The sequence below is a fragment of the Sinocyclocheilus rhinocerous genome, unplaced genomic scaffold (assembly GCF_001515625.1).
Source record: "Sinocyclocheilus rhinocerous isolate Xijiao unplaced genomic scaffold, SAMN03320098_v1.1 scaffold348, whole genome shotgun sequence".
Taxonomy (NCBI): Eukaryota; Metazoa; Chordata; class Actinopteri; order Cypriniformes; family Cyprinidae; genus Sinocyclocheilus; species Sinocyclocheilus rhinocerous.
Window position 1 is genome coordinate 254,643 of NW_015635025.1, and position 8,892 is coordinate 263,534.

At 39.1% G+C, this 8,892-nt stretch overlaps 1 pseudogene; it reads left to right on the forward strand.

Moving 5' to 3' along the window:
* Positions 1–469: 469 nt before the first annotated feature.
* Positions 470–8,892, forward strand: part of LOC107746138 (protein KIAA2022 pseudogene) — a 57,607-nt pseudogene continuing 49,184 nt past the window's right edge.

Consider the following 8,892-nt stretch of genomic DNA (forward strand, 5'->3'; position numbering starts at 1 on the left):
TTTACAGATCTTCTTTATGCACCAAGAGCTTGTAACACTCCAAAGAGAAAGGAAAACTTGAAATCGCATCATATGACCCCTTTAAATCATGCGATAAACGATTGAGGTCAAAAGTATTCTAAAAGTAGTCTGATTATAGTAGCTCAAATGTGTAATGTACCGGTAATTAACTACAATTTTTGGAATCAGTAACGGACTGCAATTTGTAAATAGCACCGCAAATCTAATCAGATTATGCATAATTTGCATATTTTAGAAATATGAACCAGTAAAGTCACAATAAATTTTTATTTTGATGTATTGTGTATATGGTGAAAGAAAACTTTTTGGCCTTTTCACCTGTAGCTCCTCCCCTTCGCGCACACGTCACGAGCCGGAGAGCACCGAGGGCGCGCGCACTCTCACGAGCCGGAGAGCTCCCCTCGCGCGCCTACGAGACTGCGCCCATCACACCGAGAGCCAGCAGGCTGAACAATGGCAGCATCCAGCACCTGATCCACAGATGGAGACGTGCTGGAGCTGATGAGTGCTCTTCGGCGGAGATTTGAACACACGCTGCTGCTGTCATCAGAGATGGAGCGATAGAGGAGCGCGAATCAGCGGGCTGTTCTCCATCACTGACGGGAGGCCCGGGATGCGCGAAAACATGCACAAGTGCCTCTGATAAAGGAAATGATTTCCACATATGAGCTGTTTTGTGGCGTTTAAAGCTCTCGGCGTTAAGAAATAAACACTATCTGGCGGCGTAAGGAACGGGTAAGTCATCTGACGCGCTCTTCTGCGTGAGATACGGATGAAAACGCACCACTTTATCAATATGCATGCACTGCATGACTATTCCAATACAGTGCACACATCGATATTAGGAGATATGATGAGGAGGTGTTCATTGCGTCTGTAGTAATGTTACTTTTGGCTTCATGAAGCCCTGCTCACTTCTGACACTTGTCTCAAAACCAAGCGTTTTTGGGCACGTTTCCTAGCGAGTTGTCTATATGGACAGCGTGTTTGGGCACCATAGTCTCATTGACAGCCTTTTGGAACATCATGATCTCGGGAGCTGCCTACATAGATGTTTTTGGTCACCGTGGTATCAAAAAACTAATGAGCAGCCTACCCTGACATCCTATTTGGACATTATGGTGTCCTACCTAGAGGGCATTTTTGGGAGTCTTGGTGTAAAACATTGAGTGTTGCCTTCCTAGACAGCATTTTTTGGCCATTGCATGGACTCATAAGTGGACTGCTTGCTTAGACGTCATGTTGGGTTATCGTAGCTCAAAACTATAGTAGGCTGCCTACCTAGACAGCATTTTTGGCCATAAAGACACACAAGTGTTCCTGCCTAATTTTATTGTCTTGTGCCAAAAAGTAAAAACAAATATACGATCATTTTCAAAAGAAGAACTGTGAATACTAAAATACATTATGCACGTGTGCCTTCGAGATGCATATTTGGTAGCAGTACGGAAATGCAGCATTTGTCTTATCAACCTCAAGTTCTTTAGGTTTCAAGAACAGTTTCATATCAGAATTTGTGGACATGATGGTCTCAAAACCTAGGGATCACTCCTGACCATCAATGACTGTCCGGAGAGGGGGTCAGTAGATTTGGGGAAACTATAGGATATGTCAAAGATGCTTGATCCAGGATGCATTTTAGGAATTGTACAGAGGGCCTGAAATCTGGTGTTGTGCAGATTTGATCATCTGTGATGACTGTGTTTGTTTGTAGTCTTATAAAAGAACTGAATCACATTCCCACTGAATCCATTGGCAGTTCGGAGCACTCTGTCAGCCCAATCTGTGCCGCTCACTCACTGAGTCACAAGTCTATCAATGGGCTAGTGTTTTTCTTTGTTTTTTTCCCCCAGAGTTTAGTCATAACGTCTGCTGGTTTTCTTCTCTACGGTCATCGCAACAATGCCCTCAGAGATGATGGCTATGAGGATGAATGTTTTTTTGAGGGGACCAGATGGCATCATGAAATATTTGAACCTGAAGCCAAAGTGAGATTCATAATTTGCACGAGAAAGATATTTATTAAAAGTTAATTAATAGATGGTCTCAGCTCTAATGCATCCATTTTTCTTTTTTTTCCCCCCATGTTGTATTTGTTCTCTATCATTTTTGATTCCATGACATTCCAGTTCTGGCTTCTGAATTCTGATTTATCCTTCACTTGCATTCCACTCATTATTTCCTTCTTTTTTTTCATGCATCTCTTTATGAAACAGCTCACTTGCATTGATTTGAGTTGAACTCTAAGCGTTGTCACTGTTGTTGTGAGTATATTGTTTTTGTGCGTTTAATTGAAAGACCTCGGCCTTTGGGATTACTGAAAGCTACTTTACTACTAAGCTACTGCGGCAGCAAAAATCCCTTGTTAGCCACATTACAACAACAGTTTTGCTAAGTGATTGTGTAGCTAGAACCTACCTAGATGACTCGCAGGAAACTGAGTATGTGTCAATTAGTCAGATCAAGGATGGTTAAGCAACTCTTATTTGGTCATTTTGAGATTATCAGCGTTAAAACGTTTATGTGGCCATTGAACCAAAATGTCGTCAGTTCCAAAAACTACCAATAAGCTCAACTACTATCTCAGTTTCTGTTTTTACATAAAATTTGGCATATATATTGTGCAAAATGCATGCACATTTAAATGCAATCATTTTTTTTGTATATCTTCGCTATCATTTATCTGTTGTCAGTTTCTTTCTAGTTATTAAAATCATCATTGGCCATTAGAAAACCCATATAGTCCCACCAATCGTTTCAAGGTCATTTTGAGATTATCAACGTTAAAACGTTTATGTGGCCATTGAACCAAAATGTTGTCAGTTCCAAAAACTACCAATAGGCTCAACTACTATCTCAGTTTCTGTTTTTACATAAAATTTGGCATACATATTGTGCAAAATGCATGCACATTTAAATGCAATCATTTTTTTTGTATATCTTCGCTATCATTTATCTGTTGTCAGTTTCTTTCTAGTTATTAAAATCATCATTGGCCATTAGAAAACCCATATAGTCCCACCAATCGTTTCAATCATATGCTACCATTATTTGCATTATCCACACTACATATATGATGTGTCATATCCTACCACTGGGTCAGTACATGTTTTATTTTCAGCAGCTGTGATTTTCTATGTCTGAGTCATATATTACAGCATGTCTTTCTCTTGGACCGTGGATAAGCTCAGTCAGGCAGACTGCAGCGGAGAGCCGACGCTGTAATTAAACAGCGAGGTGAAGTCCACGGGAGATTGTTCAGCTTCTTGATTGCTTTTCATGGCCGGAGGGGGAGAGAGCTCAGGCTGTTCCTGAGGGACAGAGCCACAACGTCTTTTCATGCTTTTACAGCCTTCCTGTGATCTCCACACACTGATAGCTCCAGACACTCTGCTATCTGCTCACCTGAGGCTGAAGTTCATCAGCTGTGAAGGAAATCACACTGAAATTAATATGAATGAATGTGTTGCCTGTTCAAAATATATTCCTTTTGATGGGGTATTGTCCTCTAATTGACAATACTGAGAATTTTTCTAGTAGTTTTTTGGTGTTAGCCGTGCATTTGTCCTGGTGTTGCCGTGTAAGTGAACCCTTCAGTAGAGCTGCTTAATTTAATTGGACAGGATTTTGGGTCATTGTGGGCTGAAAACCTAGTGAACTGTCTAGATGGCATGTTTGGACATCATGGTTTTAAAACCTAGCGAGCTGCCTAACTAGATGGCACTTTTAAACATTGTTCTCAGGGTCCAGTTAGGTTCTTCCTAGACGTCATTTTAGTGTAAAATACCATGGAAGCTGCCTTTGTATTGACTGGATTTTTGGGCATCGTTTTCTCAAAACCTAGCGAGGTACCTACCTAGACTTTGGGTATCTAGACCTATCTAGACATTGTTTAGCACTATAGTCTCAGAATTTAAGCTGCCAACATATACAGCATTTTTGGGCATCATATAGTCATAAAGTTTAGGGAGCTGCCTACCTATACGGCATTCTTGTTTGGTTTTAAGACACAACGTTTTAGATCATTCTTTCCTAATACTTAATAGACAGCATTTTGGGCCATCATAGGCACAGTCTTATATATGCCCAAAGATGCTGTCTAGGTAGGTAGCTTGTTTGGTTTTTAGACAAAAAGTGCCAAAAAGCAGACCAAACAAACAAATATACGATCATTTTCAAAAGAAGAACTGTGAATACTAAAATACATTATGCACACATCCCTTCGAGATGCATATTTGGTAGCAGTATGGAAATGCAGCATTTGTCTTATCAACCTCAAGTTCTTTAGGTTTCAAGAAGTTTCATATTTGACTATTAATGACTGACTTAGGCAGCATTTGTGGACATGATGGTCTCAAAACCTAGTGATCACTCCTGACCAAACATTACTGTCCAGGTTCTGGTTGAGATATCTGGAAAGGGGGTCAATACATTTGGGCAGACTATAGGATGTGTCAAAGATGCTTGAACCAGGATAAAATACCATGTAAGCTGCCTGTGCAGACTGTATTTTTGGGCATCATGGTCTTAAAACTTATCTAGGTGCCTACCTAAACCGCATTGCTTGGTATTGTAGCCTCAGAGCTTCAGCTGCCAACATAGAAAGCATTTTTGGCAATATATAGTCATAAAGTCTGGAGCTGCCTACCTAGATGGCATTCTTGATGGTTTCAAAATCAAATGAGCTGTATATGAAGATGGCATCTTTAGGCATCATGGTCTCAAAACATAAAAAGCTGTCTGCCTGAACCACATTTTAACCTGTGTGTGTTTTGAGAAGTGCCCCTACGAGGTCCTCTAGAGGTCTTTAGCCATGTTCTTATAGTATTTTTGGTGCTGTTACAGTGTAAGCAAACCCTTCAGGAAAGCTGTATACTTCCTCTTTCTGGCAAACGGCACATTTTTCTATTCATTCTTGGCACACACTAAAGTGCACGTCTTTGTTTCCCTCACATTTAAAAGCTTATTAAAATGCCATGTGCATGGAACACACTGTATCTGGTTTAACTATACTATAATGTACAGAACACTCATCTTTCTGTCAGATGTGATAATTTAGTGTGGAAGTACACATCTGAATAAGCAGAGCTGTTCGGCTCAAGTAGCTCTTGATGGAGCTGTTTTTTATTTTCAATGTGAATGGTGTGGTGGTTTTACGCTACATGTAAATTGCAGGGCTGTAGTGGCTGTGGTCAAGAGCTCTTTGATGAAATCATATTCCAGCCATGTGTGACTCAGAGAGTTGTCAACAGTGTGCTGGTTCACATAGAGATGACTGCAGGTGCAACGCAACACTTGGTTTCATCAAAACAGGAGGCAAAATCACAACAGTCTGAAAGTGAATGGGCTTCTCCAGATGAAATATCATTGTAATTGCATTTTTGTAGAGATTCAAACAGTCGTCCAAAGACAAGCTCAGTGGCTGTTGTGCAATTTCTGAAAACGTCACCAACTGATGTTAAGCAAGAAAGCCAAAGCTTGTTTTGTTTGTCCTTTTTTTTTAAACACATTTTCACCACTAGAGCACTTTCTTGAAGTTAAGCCACCAAAACAAAACTCAATTAAACAATAGCTTAAAATAAACGTTTAATGGCCAGTAGGAAGTATTTATGGCCGTTACATTTTTTGGTTGATTTTGGACTTGCACATGTTTTGTTGGTAATACATTCATTTAATTCTCTCCTATTAAGAGTTGTATCTTACAAATCAGTATCAAAACACATGATCAACATCAGTAGTCGAGTTTTGTCAATATCTGATTCGGACTAAAAAGTATTTTTTTCTGAAATGAACGCTATTCACACAAACTATGGTTACAGGGGCAGAATCTCCATTAATAAAGTCTTATTTTCATGCGGTTCATTGAACAACCTCACAACATTCGCATCACAGCTCCATATGTATGGCTTTTCTGAAGTAGTAAACTTGCTTGGTAGCGCACCCGGTACACTTGTGATGTGAGGTGCTTTTGCTAACAACACTTTCAGTTGGGTTTAGGGTCGGGTTTAGTGTAGGTGGTATGTTATTTTAAAGGGCTATATAGTGTGATAGACCTTTTAGCACCACTCACCGGTCATTTCATTTCCAAACTGCCAAATATGTACAACAACCAATGTAATAAAACATTGCCAGATTCACATTCTTCTTTTTTTGGATAAAACTGAATATGCTTTTAGTGCCACTGACTAGACAGTACACAGAAGGTTTGTTCGGTAGCTCATATGATACGGCTTTGCACTGACATTTCACTTTGAAAGTGTGCAAGCAGCAATGTAATATTTTGCAGAAATGTCACCACAGGTATCTTTTTTCCAGTGAGCCTGGTTTGGAATAGAAATGCACTGTGATGGACTATAGCTGTGGTAAAAATCATTTAAGAAAACAGAATACAAATGTCCTTGTATATTAGAACGAGTGTTGGATGCCTTCATAACACAATGAAAATAATGCATAATACATAGAGGCTTCACAGAAAGCATTCCTGCTTTATCTTGGGCGTTTTAATTGTGTGCTCGGTGGCGTTTTCATTGCCCAGCCCCCCACCATCAGTGGCCTGCAGTGACACTAGAGTCTTTGTGTCTCTCGGACTCTTAGGCTGGCAGCTCTGGATTCAGGATCTGCCGCTGGAGCAGCTGCCTTTAAACACCACCAAATGAACAGCAAAAAATGAGTCATGACAGGCGCGTTTCCATTACAGATTTGCACAAAACTTTGGCGATATTTTATAAATGTCGATAAAAAAGTATTGCGAAATGACGGCGTTTCCATTAACCAATGTTATGCGACTAAAACGTAACCTTTTGCCTCTTGCGATAAGTCATGTCAACGGATTTTGGTGGGATTTTGACGGATTTTGGCTATATTTATTCAAAGGAGGCTTATGCGTGTATCTTTACAGAAGCAGCAAAGAGCCGCTTCAGAAACGTGCGTGGCACGGCTGGAATAAACCATAGACTGTATAAAAACATAAACACAAGCATTGTTGCAGTTTTGCGAATTATTCCTTTTTCGCATTGCCTGAAAAACCACCTCATGTGAGCGTAAAAACTTTTTTGCGATATATTGGCGTTTTTGCGAAATTGACGCGTTTCCATTAGGCGTATTTTCAATTCGCAATTTCAATTTGCGCAATTTGAAGGGTAATACGCGCCTAATGTTTTGTGCTCGTCTCTTTCATCCAATTTTTCAAAGGTTGGTATGATGGTGTATTAATGGTTAAAGATCTGGGCTGTTAACTCAAGGGTACTAGGATCAAACTCCCGTAGGGTCAATTTATGAAGCTAAGATGTTAGATTTCATATGACATTAGGTGTCAAGCATAAAGAATAAATGGGAAATATTGTTCATTTTGAGTTTATTTGTGTAGATTTTCTATGCATTTTAAAGTATGATTTGTGAAAGACCAAAAACAGTCAAAACCGTTACTCATAAAGATCCGAGATCAGAAGATCAGAAAGATCCAAGCCTTCATTAGACGTTTTCATGTTACTGCATTATCTAAGGACAATCCTATTATGATTTTTTCAAATTATTGTTGTAATCAGAATTATTATACACACTCTCAGAAAAAATGGTATAAAAGCTGTCACTGGGGGCTGGGGCCCTTACGCTTTCAAAAGGTACTAATATGTATCATTTAGGTACTAATATGTACTCTTTAGGTATTAATATGAACCTTTAAGGTACTAATATGCATCTTTAATTACAGTATAAAGTCAAGCATTGTACTGTGGAGCAGTAGGCAAGTGTTTTAGTCTGTTTAAAGTGGTGTGGTTGTCAGATGATAAGCTTTAAACTCCTTTATTCTCAGAGAGGTTGGCAGTGTCATGTTTTGAAGTCCTTTGACTCAAATGATTTCAGTAGTTCAGAACAGAGAATTATGAAGGATGTTTGGATTTCTTTGAGGTTGAACCCTATATCATTGTAAACTCTTCCAACGCAAGACATGCTTTGTACAACATTGTTTTACATTTTATCACAGCTGCCAATGCCAATTGCATTGAGAAAATTTCTTACTGGCCGTGAATCTGTGCATGCATTGTATTGCATTATTTTTGTATTTTTATACTTTGTACTGCCCGATTTTTCTGGCATGAAAACAGTCACTCACAGTACCATATTTGAAATGAGACACTCCATGTCTCTCAGTGAAACAGCACCTGTCACTAAAACATGTGATATAGGGATGTTCATTTCGGTTATTTTTCCTAACCGACAACCGACGCTCGTTAACCGATTGTTAACCGTTAACCGACAAGATTATTTTAAATTAGAATTGAATTAATTTAGAAATTATAAGTGTCTGTGACCCTTTAAAAATACTAACATTTGTTTCCCGGGGATTCATTTTACATGCGCAAAAAGCAGCAAACAACAGAACATGAGGATTCACATGCATCACATCACGCGCCTGCAGCGCTTCTGCGAGCGGAGAAAAACATAATAAAGCTAGGCTATATAACAAATAAATAGGCCTATATGAGAAACATATTTTTACTTAATAAATTAAGAAAATGAAAGAAAAACTGTGCAACAAGTAGCCTATATGCAGAGTTTCGGTTCATTTTTGTGCTGCGCGAAAGGAAACCGACGACAGAAAGCGGCACCCTATTTTTCTTTAGGCTTACTTTACAAAGGCACAAAGATTTGTTTTTATTGTGAATGTACACAAATAAAGGCAAAACTTTTACAATTAACTTTAACAACTGACTAAAAGGAGTAGTTTCTCCCACTAGTAGAAGGAAAAAATTCAAGTGATTGCGCCGGCGCCGCATGCGCGCACACAGTTAAGCATTGCTACCTTGACAGTGGAGCCTGTTCATTATCATAATAAAATACAGTCAGTCAAACATATGGAAAAAAATGTAGTAA